This window comes from Falco punctatus (genome assembly GCF_963210335.1).
Source record: "Falco punctatus genome assembly, chromosome: 6".
NCBI lineage: Eukaryota > Metazoa > Chordata > Aves > Falconiformes > Falconidae > Falco > Falco punctatus.
The window spans coordinates 72,680,863-72,698,484 of record NC_137585.1 but is presented as its reverse complement, the minus strand read 5'-3'; the positions used below and the strand labels follow the sequence as shown (position 1 = coordinate 72,698,484).

The window sequence follows — 17,622 nt, the reverse complement described above, 5'->3', positions numbered from 1 at the left end:
TAGCAAAGCAATAGTTAACAAATAGTGTAAAGTGAGTTTAAATTATACAGCAGCATCTCAGGATCAAAGTTGTTGAGTCATGTCCCCTTTTCCACATACATTTAACCAGATCCCTACTCACTGACTACATTCCATCACTGGCAGGATACACAAAAAAGATCTTAGATGTTTCTAAGTTGGTAAATTATTTTATCCATGTAACTAGCACACACTCATGGTTCAGTTCTATCAATGTTGTATCTTCAGTTCCTGTATTCAGGCAAATAACCTACTCTGCCAGACCTGGATATGTCCCATCCGCATGTGCTGTTACACGGTGCCCTCTCCATGACTGCTGCAAGTCAGACTACTGATTATGAGAATAGCTGCTCATTAACATTTTGTTGGCACACAGTCATCCTGTTATGATTAGCCTGTGATCCCCTGGCCACTGCAGTCACCCATGTAAATAATCCATTACCTCCTTACAAGCAGCCAGCCAGACACATCATGCCTCTTTTTTTGATAATAAAAGTGCCCTGTATCTAACTATTAGTTCAATCATAATTAGATTATGGCTGACTTAGACAAGCTTCCCTTTTTTAAAAAAAAAAAACTGCACCTCATGTAAGACTTTAGACACAAGCTTTTACCTTCATAGTGCAGCTTGCCCTCAGCCTCATATCACCATTTTTGCCTACAGCTAATTGCCGAGTTGTGAGATGCTGACATATGTCACTCTACGTGCCCTTCACATGCAAGCTTCGGCAGTTGCCAAACAGTAAGAGCTGTATCTTTGTGTGGACTTACCTTAAAATTTTTCATTGTTTTTGCCAGATGAGCGAAGTCTGATCTTTCTGATTCAAACAGTCATTTAGCTAGCAAGCTGATATTTTCCATTGAAAATAGATTAACTGGAGACATAAAACCAGAAATAGCAATTTGTGGTGAAATTTTCCAAGGAAAGGAAAGACTAAATTTTTCATGAGAGCTATTTCTTCTATTCAGCCTTCAGAGCCATCTCAGAGACACTGCTTCTTATTAAGGCTCATGAGAAACTTTCTGTTGCTGAACAAACTTGCAGTTCTTTCAGATTTTAAACTTTCTTTGTATGAACATTCTTGATTCTTTCCTTTCCTCTTAAATTACCACATGAAGAAAAAAATCTTGCGCATAATCTCAATATTTTCGTTATCTGGCTCTTCTCCTACAGACATCGGATATTAAATCTCTTTCTTAGCATTGTCCCCATATTTGACATTTACCATTGCAGCATTTATCTTTTAGAAGCTACATCTTTGTTGACTTTCCTTCTAGACCAAATATTTATTGTACAGCCCTTACCATACTTATATCTAATCCTGCCAACCTTTCCAACAACAGCAGCCAGATATTATTTTTCAGAAACCTATTAACCTAACACTAATAAATAAGGACCTAGCAATTTCAGTCTTTTCCTGCCATTGGTGCCAGCCCTGAGTCCACGTAGCTTTGATTAAAGCCCCTTTATAAGCTGTAAATGAGTAGCAGCTGTTCCTGACATCTCTAGGAAACTTAGCAAATTAGACCACCTCACATTTGATGAAGCTGCAGGTGGGAGATGACAGGTTTCGTTTGTGGTCTTCAAATCAGATCCCTCAAACTAATGTTCTGCATCAAAGCCAATCCTATTTTTAAGTTTTTGAAGAGAGAAAAGGAAAGGAAAAAGATGAATGCCTCTTAGATAACAGAGTTACCTGGATAACCAATATACCTGCAACATTAAATATGATGCAGAGCCACTATAAACAATGCCTGTGTATACACTGAAGCTTCTGCTGCCTGGAACATGTTGAATGATGGGCTGCATCAAAAGCTTGATGAAATAGCAGTATATCACACAAACAGAAGAGGCAATGAATCATGTTATGAGGTGTGACGAATGAATCAAAATGAGCCAACATAAAGTTATTGGAGAGAGGAAACATCCATACCTTCTGCCCCAGCACTAGGGCAGGCATGGGCAGTAACTACAGGGTTTGATTTAAAATTTTGAACATAAATTTGAAATCTTGACACTAAAAAAAAAAGACCCCTTTTTTCCCCCAGACCTACTTCTGCTTTATTTTCTAATGTAATACATGCAAACTCTGGATATTTGGAATTTTGCTTTGTTTTATTTTAAATTCTACCTTAAGTGCTGTAGTTTAAGTAACTTCATTTCAATCAGTTATATACATTGTATACATCTGCTCAGGATCTATCCTTCTAAATTTGGCCTGCAAAAATAATCTTCACTTAAATTCCCTGCTGCTTAGAAACTGAGATTCAGAATATATTAGATGGAATACATGTATTAAAACTTGAGAAGCTGTAGAAAAATTTTTGAGACCGAAAACTTTGTAAAAAAAATCAATACAGGCTTCCAATTGTTATAAGTCTGAAAATCACAACAGTTTATTCAATGACTATTCAACAACATATGTATGAATTGCAAGGGCAAGCTAAGAGATAATTACTTCTGTACTTGGTAACAATTGTAGCCTCATTGGCAGCTCAAAATAAAATCTGAGGGTTTAATGTGCAAAATAACTTTCCTTTTGACATCCGAAAATAAAATTTAAACATCCTAATGTTATGGGATTACAAACAATTTTTTAAAATTTGTTCAAACCACTTTATGGTAGAAGGACTGGCATGTGAATTCTCTTTGGACACAACTAAATTCACAAACAGAATAATAATTTATGCCAATTTTACATGTTACTTGACAGAATACCTAATAATTTACACACTATTGTCATATCTCAATGTTAATGGGTATTTCTAATGGTGCAAATTAGAAGAGGTAAGTAGTCAAACTTTCAGTTCTAATTTAAATGTCACCTCAGTCACTAGAAAAATTCCTGTTGACTGGAGTGGTTTGGTTCATTGCCTAACAAAGGAAACCTTCACAGGCTTAAAAGCATAATCTTGCAATTAAAAGCATACGGTTATCGTTGCCTCCATTTGACAGTCTGTGAGGGCCAGTGTTGCATACCCTGATTCGTATAAGCTATTTGTTCCCTTGGAACATTCCCCAGAGTATCATATTGAGGTCCTTTAAAATTTGTTATTCATTTATTTTTAAACAATCTGCCTTAAAATCGCACTTGTCTATTTTGTTGTGTACACTCCAACAGTCCCTTGTGAAGTGTATTTCACAGAGAAGGACTCAAAAAATGGTAGAACAATGATGCTTGGTAAACACATTAAAAGAAACATACTCTTTTGCATTGATTTTGACCAGCATGATTTTTTTCTCTAGCTCTCCCTCTGGACCCTTTTGCCCTCCAACACACAGTAGCCTTTCTACTTTTCCCCAACAGCAGAACAACTTTGGAAGTTTACTTTCTATGACAGGAATTAAAATGGGAGTTGCAAGAGATCTCCTAGCCAGGGGCATGTTTTCTGAAAGTATCCGTGTCTGAAGATAAGTAGCTTTAAATGCAGCTTCTTAGTGCTACAAAAGGCTCAATGTTTCATTCACTCACAGCTCTGTGGACCTTATATTTTGATTTTTGTTAGAAGAGCAAAAAATTGAAAGAATAAAAGATCTCACATTCTTTTAAAGCCTGTAACATCACAATAGCCAGTATCCTAATGAAAGATGGTCAAGGAAAGCACTAAGCTGTTACAAAGCTGTTTAAAACAACTGGAACATCAAGGTTTATTCTAGGTTTCCTCCAAAATTTGCAGCTCTTAGTCAATTACAACATTTATTTTTCTGAATAAACTATGCATTCACTTCTTTCTTGGGACAGCAAGAGGGACATATGTCTCTTCCTTTACTAAGATGTTCTATGCAACTGCTTCAAGCTGTTGCATCAACTATTTGCTTTTAGAGAGAGTGAGCAGAAAGAAAGGCCAAGGGAGAGACCTCAGGTGTATATGTTAGGCAGGCAACTTGTCTAGATCATGTTTTTGCTGAAATGAAAACTTGTGGCAAGAGAAACCTGAAAGTCTGTGAATCCAAAAGACACTAGGGTGTTGTCGTTGCCCTTGAAAACATGATAACAAGTTGTGCATGTAGCACAACCTATACTGCGAAAAAAACCCATTGTATTGTCTTTATATTTGGCATTGGTAGCACCACCTCCTAGAACTCTGAGAACTTTAATGTATCAGAGTCCACTTCCAAAGTATCCATGTCTCACAAGCTTTACAACAGTGCGAGATAAAAGTGCTCTTTCCTTCATTGCAGGAAGGAGAAACTACATCTCTGTGGCTAGGTCTAAACTGGGGGAATCTGGGAGCACTTCTGTGCTGTCCTCACTTGTATGCTTTTCTCCCTGTGGCAAGAAAATCTGGATATTTGAGCCAACAGGGATCTGTGGAGCATAAGCTGGAAGATAGGATGCCAGAGCACACCACGGAGTGCCATTGCCTTGCACAAGGAGTCTGAGATACTAGTTGGCTTGGCACAAATCAAATGAGAAACTGTCATCGTGAAAGGATTTTTTTTACTTTTAAACTTAGTTTCTGATCATAGTTCTAACCACTACTGTCAACAAATTATAGAGAAAAACAGAGCTCCTGCAACAGTGAGGAGGTGGCTGTAGTTACAACCTGAAATCAGCGTGAGATTCTTTGACCAGAGGCAGTAGAAGTGGGCTGCAAATACCAGTTTCTAACACATCTGATTTGGTTTGGGTTTTTTTTTTGTTTTGTTTTCCTGCATTTGAAAAATACAACAGTAGATTAGAACTGCAGAATCCTACTTCTATACTTAGTAGAGTGTTAGGCGACTCTTAGTAGCTGCTGTAGTTACCAAATTTTATGCTATCTTGTCCCAACAGCATGCCTCAGCCATCAGCCTCTAGGAATTTGCATGCTTCCAGTGATGATGTCAATCCTGATGGTAGTTCTGTCCTACACACTATAGCCCATGAGAAAAATGAACTGAGAAACCTATTGAAAAAGCCACTTAATAATGTTATTAATATATGACTGCTACCAACCTGGGGACAATCCAAGTCACTGCCATAAAGTATTAGAGGTAGAAGACTCCATGTAGCTCTTACTGTGTCATCTTGTCTCTCAGGAAAAAAAGCAAAAGCTATTAAGGATATAATCCATAACTGTTCACAGGTCTGACTTCAGGAAAACAAACAAGCTAAAGACCTTGTGCACAATTATGTGATTAGGATTCTGTCTGAAACTGGCATTGTTCATTTCCATAAAAGAATTAGGCATTCATTACTTTCATTACACTCCATTCTGCTAATATGGTTCTTCATATATATTTTAAAATGAAGTAATTTAACTACTATTGGACATAAACCATACTTCTAATAAAAATGAAGCCCTTTAACTACTTGGCCATACTTCTAATTACTCACTTCACTAATGTTCATTTGTCATCTAATTCTTTGATTTTTCTGCATTATACTATAACAAGTATATAATAAGAGACCTTAGCCTGATGCCAAAGGATATTTCGCTTTGATCATTGCAATCCATCAAACAGAGTCAAAATGGAATCTGCAATCTTCTTAACAATTGTTATTGATTTGGAAACGGTGATATTTTGGGTAAGCCTCTGAGAAATATTATTCTCTTGTGTAAATACGGGGAGCGATCAAATACATGCATCTGTAGTCTCTCATAGCAAACGATGTAAAGGCAGGAATAGATTAGACTGCAGCATACAATTAACCCAGGACAGGCCATAACACGGGAAGATATAATGCTGTATGGAACACTTATACCCTATTAGCAAAAACCAAGCTGATAGAATCATTGCCTTAAATCAAACCTTTACCATCCTGGCCAATTACAACTCCGGCTGCAATGTGCAGTAAATGGATAGGACATAATAAATCTTTCTGTTGTACCAGACATATCAAGATACAAATGTGCTTGACTGCATACTATTATCGTACAGCTGAGTCTCATGACACTTCATATCTCATTCTGCAGCAAGATTTTAAGCAAGCATATGCTAAATGGTTTAATACAAGTTCAGGTGGTGACAAATAGCCCCCTTTTGCCAAAGCCATTTCCAGCAAGCTGCTGGTCACATCCAGTGTTACCATTTCTGTTACTTCAGTCTGCAAAAGCAGGGGAGAATGGGTGGACTCGTCATCTGCAGCTGGAGTCCATATAATGGATTGCTCACTTATTTTGAGCAATCTTATTTTGAAAGCAAAGAAATAAAATTGATTAGTTTTGTTTTGTGCTTCTCAGATAATAGCTAACTGCTGTTTGTTTGAAACACAGAAATCCCAACAAAACCTCTTAAATCTCACTACTTCCATGCAACTACCCTTCTCTAGTGACTCCTGATGGCTTGAGCCAAAGCTGTTGCCATTTGCTGTAGTGAGTGATTGGCATTGGAAATGTGACGTGATAGCTAGTTTTGTAAAGTGGCGTAAACCTGTACAAATGCTTATTATCAGCTGCTGCCATTGCAAATACAGTATTAGGTATTGTTTTGAAGACAATGGCAGAGTTAAAACTAACAGGCTGAATTTGTAGTCATAGTAGCTGATGCCATGGCATTGCCTTAATGCCCACTTTCCAATCATTACATACTTCTTTTTAATTAACAAGGCACAATAGTGAAAGGTTAATTATAGACAAGAAGGGGGTTTTAATGTGCTTTAGAATTGTGGAATGTCCTCACCCGGAACATAGGCTCACCAGGATGCTCATATATAGCTGCCAGTCAGTTGTTTCTCAGTAAGGCAGTTACCTTTGTTGGCCGAGTTACTGATTTCTTCTGGTTTTGCCTCTCAGCAATACAGCAAGCAAAGCTCTGCTTTCTTCAGAGACCATTAGCCCATTAAAGCAGTGGTTTGGCAAACATACTGTGCAGAAATCACAGCCATATATTAATTATGCAGACCTTTTTAATGTCATATGATTGCTATAAACCCCTTTCATTTCAGGTTTCTTATCAGCTGAGTATAACATTGACATCATCTCTGGCCGCACCCCTTCTCTATTTCTGCGCTGGGTCACAGATGCTAAATAGATTTTACTGGAAAAATAACTGACATACAGACATTAAGTGCACTATACCAGAAGTGGGAATGCAGGGGGGTTATCAGAAAAGCTGCATCATATCTGAGCTGCCAGCAATGGAAAGGGGCAAAATTGCAATGTCTGTATGAATATACTTTAATAGAAAAGGGAAGGGCATAACCAAACACAACTGGAGCAAATTCAAGAAACATTTGACTGATAAGAATTTGAGCATGTGTAATGTTATTTTTACGATAAACATTCTGGCCAAACAAGCACTTGGCAGTTTTCCTCTGAGGCTGTTGTTTAATGTTGTTGTTGGCCTCAGTTTCATTAGCCTAAAACGTGTCAGTGGTTTTGTAAAAAAGCAATACCCATATATTACCCGTGTATCATAGTTCTCACGGTGATAAATGAAGAGAGATTAATTAAATGTATTTTCAAATGAACTCCATTGACTTTAAAGGGTTTTTCTAGTCTGGGATTTCACTGAGGCTTGGGAGTGGTGTCATGGTGAGAGGAAACTTTTGTCTGGAAACTTCTGAAGTTTAAGTGTCTGGAAATACACACGAGAAGGCGCTGGAGGAATATGGTTTTAAATGCAGCATCTGGGTGCCCCTTTGTGGGCTGCAGTGTTATTGCACTGGTGAGGACTCCACAAGGTACCTGCAGGATTTCATTACCTATGATTATTGGTACCTGTCTGATGTTTATACACTTTGCAAAAACATGTCATTTTGAAATTACACTTTTGCTGCTTCAGTATCTTTGCTGTCTCATTATGTGGTATAAACTATCCACCCGATATTCCAGCGCAGCATAGCACTGTAATAAATTACAAGGCAGATTAATGTTATGAGTCATTTATTATCCACATTTGAGGCAAAACACAGCCGCAAAAGTAGAAATATTACCATCAGTATGAGGAAACGCAAGCACAGCCTGGAGAAGCAGGAACAGTTATCAGCAGATATAAGAGGAATAATCTTCCATCCAGAAAAAATAACCCTGGTGCTACTCATACCAGCAAGGAGAGAAATAATAGATCAGAAAAAGGTCTGCTCTTCTAGATACTTCTGAATTCTAATGGATATAATCGTTCTATTTATCACAGCATCACAGAATGTATGAGGTTGGAAGGGACCTCTGGAGGTCATCTGGTCCAACCCCACTGCTCAAGCAGGGCCAGCTAGTTGCCCAGAACCACATCCAGTCAGGTTTTGACTGTCTCCAAGGAGGGAGATTCCACAGCCTCTCTAGGCAATCTGTGTCAGTGCTCAGCCACCTTCACAGTGAAAAATTATTCCCTGGTGTTCATAGAATCGTAGAATCATAGAATCACTTAGTTTGGAAAAGACCTTTAAGATCATTGAGTCCAACCATCAACCCAGCACTGCCAAGTCCACCACTAAACCATGTCCCTAAGCAACACATCTACGCATCTTTTCAATACCTCCAGGAATGGTGACTCAACCACTTCTCTGGCCAGCCTGGTTCCAATGTTTAATAACGCTTTTGGTGAAGAAATTTTTCCTCATATCTAATCTAAACCTCCTCTGGTGCAGATTCAGGACATTTCCTCTTGTCTTAGCACTTGTTTCTTGGGAGAAGAGATGGACACCCACCTTGCTACAACCTCATTTCAGGTAGTTGTAGAGAGTGATAATGTCTCCCCTGAGCCTCCTATTCTCCAGGCCAAACAATCCCAGTTCCCCAGCCTTTTCTCGTAAGACTTCTGCTCTAGACCCTTCACCAGATTTGTTGCCCTTTGGACACACTCCAGCACCTCCCTCTGGTGTTTCAGCTGTTTCACTGGGCATGACTGAAAATAGTCTGGCTCCTTCTTTACACTCTCCCATCAAGTATTTATACACACTGAGAAGATCCCTCCTGAACCTTCTCTTCTCCAAGCTGAGAAACCCCAGCTTGCTCAGCCCCTCATATGTCAGGTCCTTCCAGCCCTTACTCATCTTTCTAGCCCTTCACTGGACTTCCTCCAGTTCGTGTCTCTCCTATACTAGGGAGCCCTGACCTAGACCCAGCTCTCCAAATCTGTCTCACCAATGCTAAGCATAGGGGAAGGAGCATCTCTCTTGACGCATTAATGTATCCCAGAAAGTTGTTGGCCTTCTTTGTTGTGAAGGTACATTGCTAGTTCACGTCCTGCTGGACACCAGGAGGACCCCCAAGATCCTTTTCTATAAATCTGCTTTCCAGATGGTAAATCTGTGCTGGCACATGGGGTCATTTCTCCCCAAGTGCAGGCCTTGGCATTTCCATTTGTCAACTTCAAAAACTTTCTGTTGGTTCATTTCTCCAATTTGTTGAGGTTTCTGTGAGTGGCAGCACAAAAGTCTAATGTATCAGCCACTTTTCTTAATTTTGTATTGTCTTCAAACTTGCTAAGTCTGCACTCCTGGTTATTATATGCATATATATATATAAGTATTGGCTCTGGTATCAACCTTTGGAGTATTCCACTAGTGACTGACCTCTGGCTGGACTTCATGTTACTGATTACACCCCTCTTCACCTAGAAGTTCAGCCAGTTCTCAGCCCATCTTACTGTCCATTTATCTGGACCAACATCAGTTTATCTATGAGGATATTATGGGAAACAGTGTTGAAAGCCCTACTAAAATCAAGAAAAACAACATTTTCTTTCACTGGCTTAGTTACTTCCTTGTGTAGAAGGCTATCAGGTTTGTCAGGCATAGTTTTGTAACTTCATGGTGACTACTCCCTCTTGTCCTTCATATTTTTGGACTTGTTTGTTCCAGAAGGACATCACATTCTTGGAAACAAGATGAGGTGGACTACCTTTTGTTCCCTGGATCCTTCTTGCCTGTTTTGAAGATAGCAGGACAATTGCTTTCTTGCAGTCCCCCAATGGCCATGACCTTTCAGTGATTATTGAGGGTAGCCTTTCAATGTCAGCACTTGTGAGCACATCCTGCTGGGTCCACATGTCTGTCCACTGTGATTAAATGTTCCTTAGCTTGATCCTCTGCTACAGAGGGTAAGCTTATTTATTTCCCAATTAAAATTATGATTCATTGTGCTTTTTCATAAATAGGGAAAAAACAGACTTTGACTCAAAGAACAGAAATCACAGCAGAAGAGACATACAAGGAAAGAATCATCTCACTTGTATTGCTGTAGAGCCAAAACTTAAAGCAGACTGTTTAGCATTAAAGTGAGGGACAGGATAGGATAGGAAATGGCCTCAATTTTTTTGTGTTCATGTCTAGTCTGACATACATTGACCACAAAAGACCTGTGGAAACAGTTCAATTGCTATGTTCCACATAGAACAGCACTCTGGGATTTAAAAATATCCTCTTTTATCTCAACTATGCTTTAAGAGATGGAGAAAAGGAGCTATGGTTTGCAGACAGATAATCACAAGTTCCATCTCTGCCACTACAAAGTAATTCCCTGTGACAGTCGTGAAGTCTAGGGCTACTTTTGCAGGGAATATGCTCTTTTTTTGGATTAAGTGTTCTGATAAAATAGAGGATCTGTATCACTGTTATTATTTAAGAAAATATTTCAAAGCATTAAATGAAAACCAACAACAGTGGTTCTTAGTCCCTCATTTTTCCAGTATCTGTCATGGGCTGGATCACGTTCCTCTGGTCCACAGCTCTGTCTGTGCCAACAATGTGTACCATGGTTGCTCCTCACAGGATATTTCAGTATATTTCACTCCAGTCTGAGAGGAAAACAGACATCAAACCATTTGAATTTTCAGTGAGACAGGTTATCTAGCTTTTTTTCAGGGTTTGTCCCTGTCTCCATCTTGTATGTCTACCATCTTTGTAGTTGTCACCGGTCATTACCTATCAATTAGTTTTCCCTCTTCATGACTACTTTTTTTTTTTCATTTTCTCACAAAGGTCATATTATGGAGGCAAGCTGGAAATTGTGTAAGACACTAATAAAAAGCTGAACATCAAGGCAAAGAAACAGAGTTAAGTAGCTCAGTAACAATTGTGGGAAATCTCTGTATTTCATAGGAAAACTCTAGAGCTAGACAGTAGATGTTGCATAGTGGGGCATCCCTAAAACCTCGCTTACCTCCATAGTTTGAGTCCAGAACAGCATGCATGGGATGCAGTGTCCTTCTGTGTTTTATTAAATGATTGGTCAGTGTGCAATATATGGAAGCAGTTGCAGAAAAGAACACCAGAATCTAAGACTGACTCCCCAAATGAATGCTGACACAGTACATGGAATCATTGAATTGTTTAGGTTGGAAAAGACCTTTAAGATCATTGAGTTCAACCATTAACCCAGCACTGCCAAGTCCACCACTAAACCATGTCCCTAAGCGCTGCATTTACACGTCTTTTCAATCCCTCCAGGCATAGTGACCCAACCACTTCCCTGGCCAGCCTATTCCATTGCTTGACAACCCTTCTCGCTATTCAGTGTTTATTAAAAAACCTTTTCTAAGTAAGTATTATTAAGCTTCAGAATCATGTTCTCCCTCTGTGCCTCTCTTTTCTCGCTGCATTCATAATTTTTTTCTGCCAAATGACACATCTTCAACTGGAGAAGTGCAAATAATCACAATACAAATTCTAGACTTAAAAGCCCAGAGGAAAAATTCAACATTGGCAGTTCCACTAGGCAGAAAGGTACCTGGCATACAGGGATGCTAAAACTATCTTCTGGAGCCTGCCTGCAATAAACAAGGATGAGTGCAAAAGATATCCAGAGACTGGGGCCAGTGAAACTATATCACAACAATCATGGTGTTCTCTGAGTACGGAAAGAAACACCTTCAAACAAATTCCTGTTCTCCCACGTCCAATTCCAAACTCCTCTTTGTCCTGCGTATGAATTGCCTTTACCACAGGTCCTGGCTACATGTGGGCGTGCTGTACTGTGTCTTTCACTTGGCTAGTCCTTGGCCTTGCTCTGAGCCTCCCTCTGTTAGAACAGCTCCACTGCCTGCTTCCTTTTTAGCACTTAACTTTCTCAAGCAAAGTAAATTTTTGCCAGCTCCCCACAGGTCTTCAATAGAAGCGCTAACTTTTGACTTCATTCCCATTTAAAATGTTGTGGCAACAATAGCAGCAAGAACAGCTTATTTTTAATGGAAACTGTATTTATGTGGACAATGTTCGTTTTCCTATAGTTCATGGCTGAGAGTGTAAATGAAATTTTCAAGTTTTCTATGTATTGTGTAAAATGATTCAGAGCCTTGTTTATCCTTTTTTCCACTGAAACAGATATAACTGAAAGAGCAAGGGTTCAAAGTCAATGAGTTCCTCTTGCATGAATCTCCAGCAGCACAGCTGTGTACTTAGCTTTATAGAGAGCAACGTCAATGAAATTAGATAAAGAAGTCCATCATAAACCAGATTCTCAAAAAGTCCTGGACAAAATGTCCACGAGATATAACATCTCAAGAGAGAGCAGGATGTTTGCCTTCAGTACAGAATAAACCTTTGATCACAATCATCACTGTAGTATAACTGAAAGACCTTTGAAAGATAAAGAGGAATTATTATCTGGAAGTTAATTCACCCATTATGGACTTGGAAGACTTAAAACACATGTAAGGAAATTAATTCTTAGACAGATTATTGAATCCATGCTCATCTTTAGTTGTCCATTTAGAAAATTTTCTGATCTAGCAGGAGTGCTGGTAGACTATACTGACAAAATTATGAGAAAAAAAAAAAAAGTGATATTTAGTTGTACAACCTTAATTCTGCCTTTATACAGTGTGACATGGTATTTTAAGCTTGAGAAGTGGGCCCCTGTGAACCTCATGAAGTTCAACAAGGCCAAGTGCAAGGTCCTGCACCTGTGTCAGGGCAACCCCAGTATCAATGCAGGCTGGGGGATGGGGGATTGAGAGCAGCCCCAAGGAGAAGGACTTGGGGGCACTGGTGGATAAAAAAGTGGACATGAGCCAGCAATGTGTACTCACAGCCCAGAAAGCCAACTGTATCCTGGGCTGCATCACAAGAAATGTGACTCTGCTCTGGGAGACCCCACCTGCAGTGCTGCGTCCAGCTCTGGGGCCCCCAGCACAGGAAAGACATGGACCTGTTGGAGTGAGTCCAGAGGAGGCTACAAAAATGATCAGAGGGCTGGAGCACCTCTGCTATGAAGAAAGGCAGAGACAGTTGGGGTTCTTCAGCCTGGAGAAGAGAAGGCTCTGGGGAGACCTTATTGCAGCCTCTCAATACTTAAAGGGGGTTTATAAGAAAGATGGAGGCAGACTTTTTATCAGGGCCTGTTGCAATAGGACAAGAGCTAGTGGTTTTAAACTAAAAGAGTAGATTCAGACTAGACAGAAGGAAGAAATTTTTTACCATGAGGGTGGTAAAACACTAGAACAGCTCGCCCAGAGAGGTGGTAGATGCCCCATCCCTGGAAACATTCCAGGCCAGGCTGAACAGGGCAATGAGCAACTTGATCTAGTTGAAGATGTCCCTGCTCACTGCAGAGTTGGACTAGATGATCTTTGGAAGTCCCTCCAACCCAAACTATTCTATGAAGTTAGCACTTGTTCATAGCCTTTTTTTTTTTTAAGCAAACGTTATATAACACACTCCCCCCTCCCCCTCCCCCCCCCCCCCAAAAAAAAAATCTAGTTTCTCTGGTAGAACTTGAAAATCAACCTGGTTTTTATGCCTAACATAAGTGTTGCCTCATAGAAATGTTACATACAGACTCTCAGCCAGGGAACCCCACTCAGCCTAATGTAATACAAACGTTTGAATTCCTTACTCAGCTGTCTCTGCAGGAGATCCAGACCTCTTAATTTACTGCCTCTCTCCCTCTTCACAAGATCCAGTTTAAATGGCTTCTGGCAGTTCAGGAAACCATGTGGAAATGTCTGGCATGTCCATCCTCCTGTGAGAAAATATAGCTAACACTTACAGAGAGCACGTTTAATGGTACGGCGTGTGCCAATGTTGCATTGTCTTTACATAATTATCCAGAGGCCAAATCACTCACCTGGGAAGTAACACCATTCTGCAGACCCGCAGGGACCAAACTCAGACTGTAAAAGGAGGATCTAGACATGGATTATCCTGGTAAAAGCACTCCCCCAACACATGCTGAGGGAGATGCAAGGTTTCAAACCCATCTTCCAGCAATGTGTATTTTTTATTAGAGCCTTGCTGGGTTGATTAAAATCACCCCCCAGGGCAGGGACCAGAAGCCTCTCCTTCCAAGCTGTTGTCAGGCCTTTTGCTCTCTCCCTGGCTGTTGCACATCTGCCTGCACAGTGGCTGACCTCCAGCAGGAGGGGAGGAGGTATTTTTACTCAGGGCGCTGCGTGGTGCTTCAGGCACTCCTCTGGGATGGGGATAGAAACGGTCACTTCCTCCAGCTAGGAAGAGTCAAAGAAGACTTAGATGGCTCGGTGCATCTGTGAGAGCTCAGCAAAGCTGCCACTTCATCAGATGAAGGTATTTGTAGCCTTGATTCTTTCTGTCTCTTTGGACATCTGCAGGGAACTTAAGCAGAACAGAAACAGCTGTCTATCCAACCAGGACTGCATTAGAGCTCCCGTCTTCACAAAGCAGGCGATTCAGAACAGTCATGGGTGACTGAGGTTACATAAACTGAGGTTGCTGAGGTTGCAGGCAGCTTTAAGCAAAGTAGGGAAGCTCCTAAAGAGCAGAGACCCATATGGTTAGGCCAAGCAAGGTTGCTGTCTTAAAACCCTCTGGGTCTAGCCCTAATTTAAGATTCTTCTGCATTGTTTTGTGAAGTAATGACTCATTTAGCATGCTGTTTATTATGTCCTTTTCAAAGACAACGCTCTCTGGTCACTAACATGACAAGTAATTAAATTGTTCACTTTCTTGCTTTATGCAACATGTGAAATACTAATAGTAACAATAATAATAATAAAGAATACAGTTTTTGAGGGCATATTGCTAGCCAGAATCTGCTGTCATATTATACTGGCACTATTGAATCAGCTGAAGGTGCAGTGAAGAATCAGGCTCAGCTCATATAAAAACTGGACACAAACTCCAGTTTGAGAATCTGCAAAAAGGCTGGATTTGTGTTTTGATTTCTTTTTTTCCTCCCCAGTTGTTGTGCCTTTTTTTTTTTTTTTTTAATGTGCCAATGCTAACAAATTCCAAAATGCTTAAAACTTAATCATGACTAGCTGAGTAGAAGACTGAAGGACAATTGTAGCAGAGCTGTTTATCTGCTTGGATAAGATTCATTTCCTCGGTCCTTATTTGACACAAAAACAGATGTACCACTGTCATTCCTCTGACCTCTGTGGCAAGATGAACAGCTAGGCTGATACATTTATTGATCAGTGAAAGAAGCACTCCATGGGAAATAAGCTATAGATGCCTTGCTGTGAAATTGAAGATTTAACATCTGTCCCATGCAGATGGTAATTAATCTTGAATCTGTAATGCCCACAATTGGTTGGTTGACAACATTACTTTCTTAATCTAGGAGCACGGATAAACAAATGTATTGGATTGCTCTGTGGGTAACATTTTATGAATGTGTTATAATTGCATATGCAGCCCATAAATCAGATAGATTTCTCATCTACATTGCTAATTGTGTTTATTATTGGAAATGCTTCTCATGTTTGGTATTCACTAACTGGTTGATTTCCCACTGTTGCAATCCCACACCCATGTAGGAATTGAAATCTTTACAGCTGCAAATATTTTAGGAACTATTAAATATTCTCCCAATTCTAATTACCTGGTAGCTAGGTGCATGCATATAAAGATAGCTTGAGTATTAATTTTGATTTTATTTTATTTTATGGAATCTGCAATTATGAAACAAATTTTATTGTCTAGATAATATATGGGTTATGAGATGTTAATGGTTGGGTTTATATCCCTTTCTGCCCTGATACAGCTTTACTTTTTGCAGATCTACACTGCTACTCCGTATTCTGAAGCTGAATTCCTTCCTCATATCATCCTCTATAATCCTCAATAATCCTCTGTTCAGTGGATTTCTGTAGATACATCTACCATCTTGGCAGGATCCTAGTACTTCCAAATCTTAATTTCCCAGGTATGTTCATACACATAGTTTACTGTAACTAGAACAGCTACTAGTGTACAAAATGAAACTGCTAAAATCAAGCCGGTACTCTGCAGCAAAAATCTTCCAGAATCAGGGATGTCTGCAGTACCTGGATCTGTGTCCCAAAAAATTACCCATATGAGGGGAAATTTTTGAAAATATTGCCTGTAACCTGGTTAGACTCAGAGGTTTCAAGACATAACTATTGATATGAATTACATACTAGTTTAGGCATGTAATAATTTGTGTGTGCATTGAGAATCCAGATGATGGTAAATTGGTCGTTCTTTGATGTATGTCAGTAACCTGGGGGAACTGTATAGTTTGTACTGAGTAAATGCTTAGAGTCGTGATAGCACAATGGGATTTTTGAATGAAATCACAACCTTCACACTCTAGTGTAGGCTGCTTGACACTGGGATATAAGGGGAAGAAGGAAAGAAAGAGCTTTTCCTTCATGAGTTGTCTAGGCAATGGTTCTCCCAGTGTTTTCTCCTTTGTACGGGCACCGGGAGAGCTTTACCTTGTATTTCTGCCTGCACTACTGTCCTGGTTTCAGCTGGGATAGAGTTAATTTTCTTTCAGTAGCTGGTGCAGTTCTGTCTTTTGGATTCGGTGTGAGAACAATGTTGATAACACACTGGGTTTTTTGTTGTTGCTAGGTAGTATTTGTACTAAGTCAAGGACTTTTCAGTTTCTCAGGCCCTGCCAGCAGGAAGTCTGGGGGTGCACGAGATACTGGGAGGGGACACAGCCAGGACAGCTAACTGGAACTAGTCAAAAGGATATTCCATACCATAGAACGTCATGCTCAGTATATAAACTGGGGGAAGAAGATGGAAGAGGGGGACGCTCAGCGTTATGGCATTTGTCTTCCCAAGTCCCCGTTACACGTGGCCTGCTCCCCTGGAAGTGACTAACCACTGCCTGCCCATGGGAAGTGGTGAATGAATTCCTTGTTTTGCTTTGCTTGCATGTGTGGCTCTTGCATTACCTATTAAACTGTCTTTATTTCAACCTACAAGTTTTCTCGCATTTACCCCTCTGATTCTCTCCCCCATCCCACTGTGGGGGGAGTGAGTGAGTGGCTGCGTGGGGCTTGGTTGCCGGCCAGGGTTAAACCATGACAACTACAAGCAACATCAAAACACAATCCAACAACAATAATTAATTTAATCTTGGCCTCCGAACAGACACCAGCAGATGTCTGAAGCTTTTGATTTTCAGTCCTAAGTTAAAACCCTTTGAAGTCAATGGAAAGACTGCCATTTACTTTAATGGGCTCTGAATCAAGCTTTTAGTCACTTACCAATGAGGGGTTGATTTAAACTGGCTGCTTGTTAATGGAATAGCTTGCCTTCGTTACAGCATTTTGAATGAAGCTGTTCCCTGAAACGTTTGCTCCTTGTTTTCTTGAGGGAAGATGTAGATTCTAGAAGCTGGTGTTAAATCTGCTCTGACACAGAATCTGCTGTGCCTCCACATTTGTATTATTCTGACTTTAGAGAGTAAGTTATTGATAGAAATTAGGAGCTGATGGCTTTTGTTGTGGGCATTTCCAAGCACAAAAACTGTACTTAGATGGTTTTGAAACATTCT

At 40.0% G+C, this 17,622-nt stretch overlaps 1 protein-coding gene across 3 annotated transcripts in view; it reads left to right on the top strand.

Annotated features, from left to right (window-relative positions):
* LOC308065841 (uncharacterized protein) overlaps positions 1-17,622 on the top strand; it is a 64,437-nt gene that overhangs the window by 19,302 nt on the left and 27,513 nt on the right. The window contains exons 1-2 of one of the 3 annotated variants that reach the window (XM_080392360.1): positions 13,575-14,408; positions 15,865-17,622. The exon at positions 15,865-17,622 is cut by the window's right edge and continues 27,513 nt beyond it. The exons of 1 other annotated variant lie outside the window; for it this stretch is intronic. The gene's annotated coding sequence lies outside the window, so the exon portion shown is untranslated. Of the gene's footprint in view, positions 1-13,574 lie in introns of those variants that run through there. One more of the 3 variants, XM_080392361.1, reaches the window with a different exon arrangement.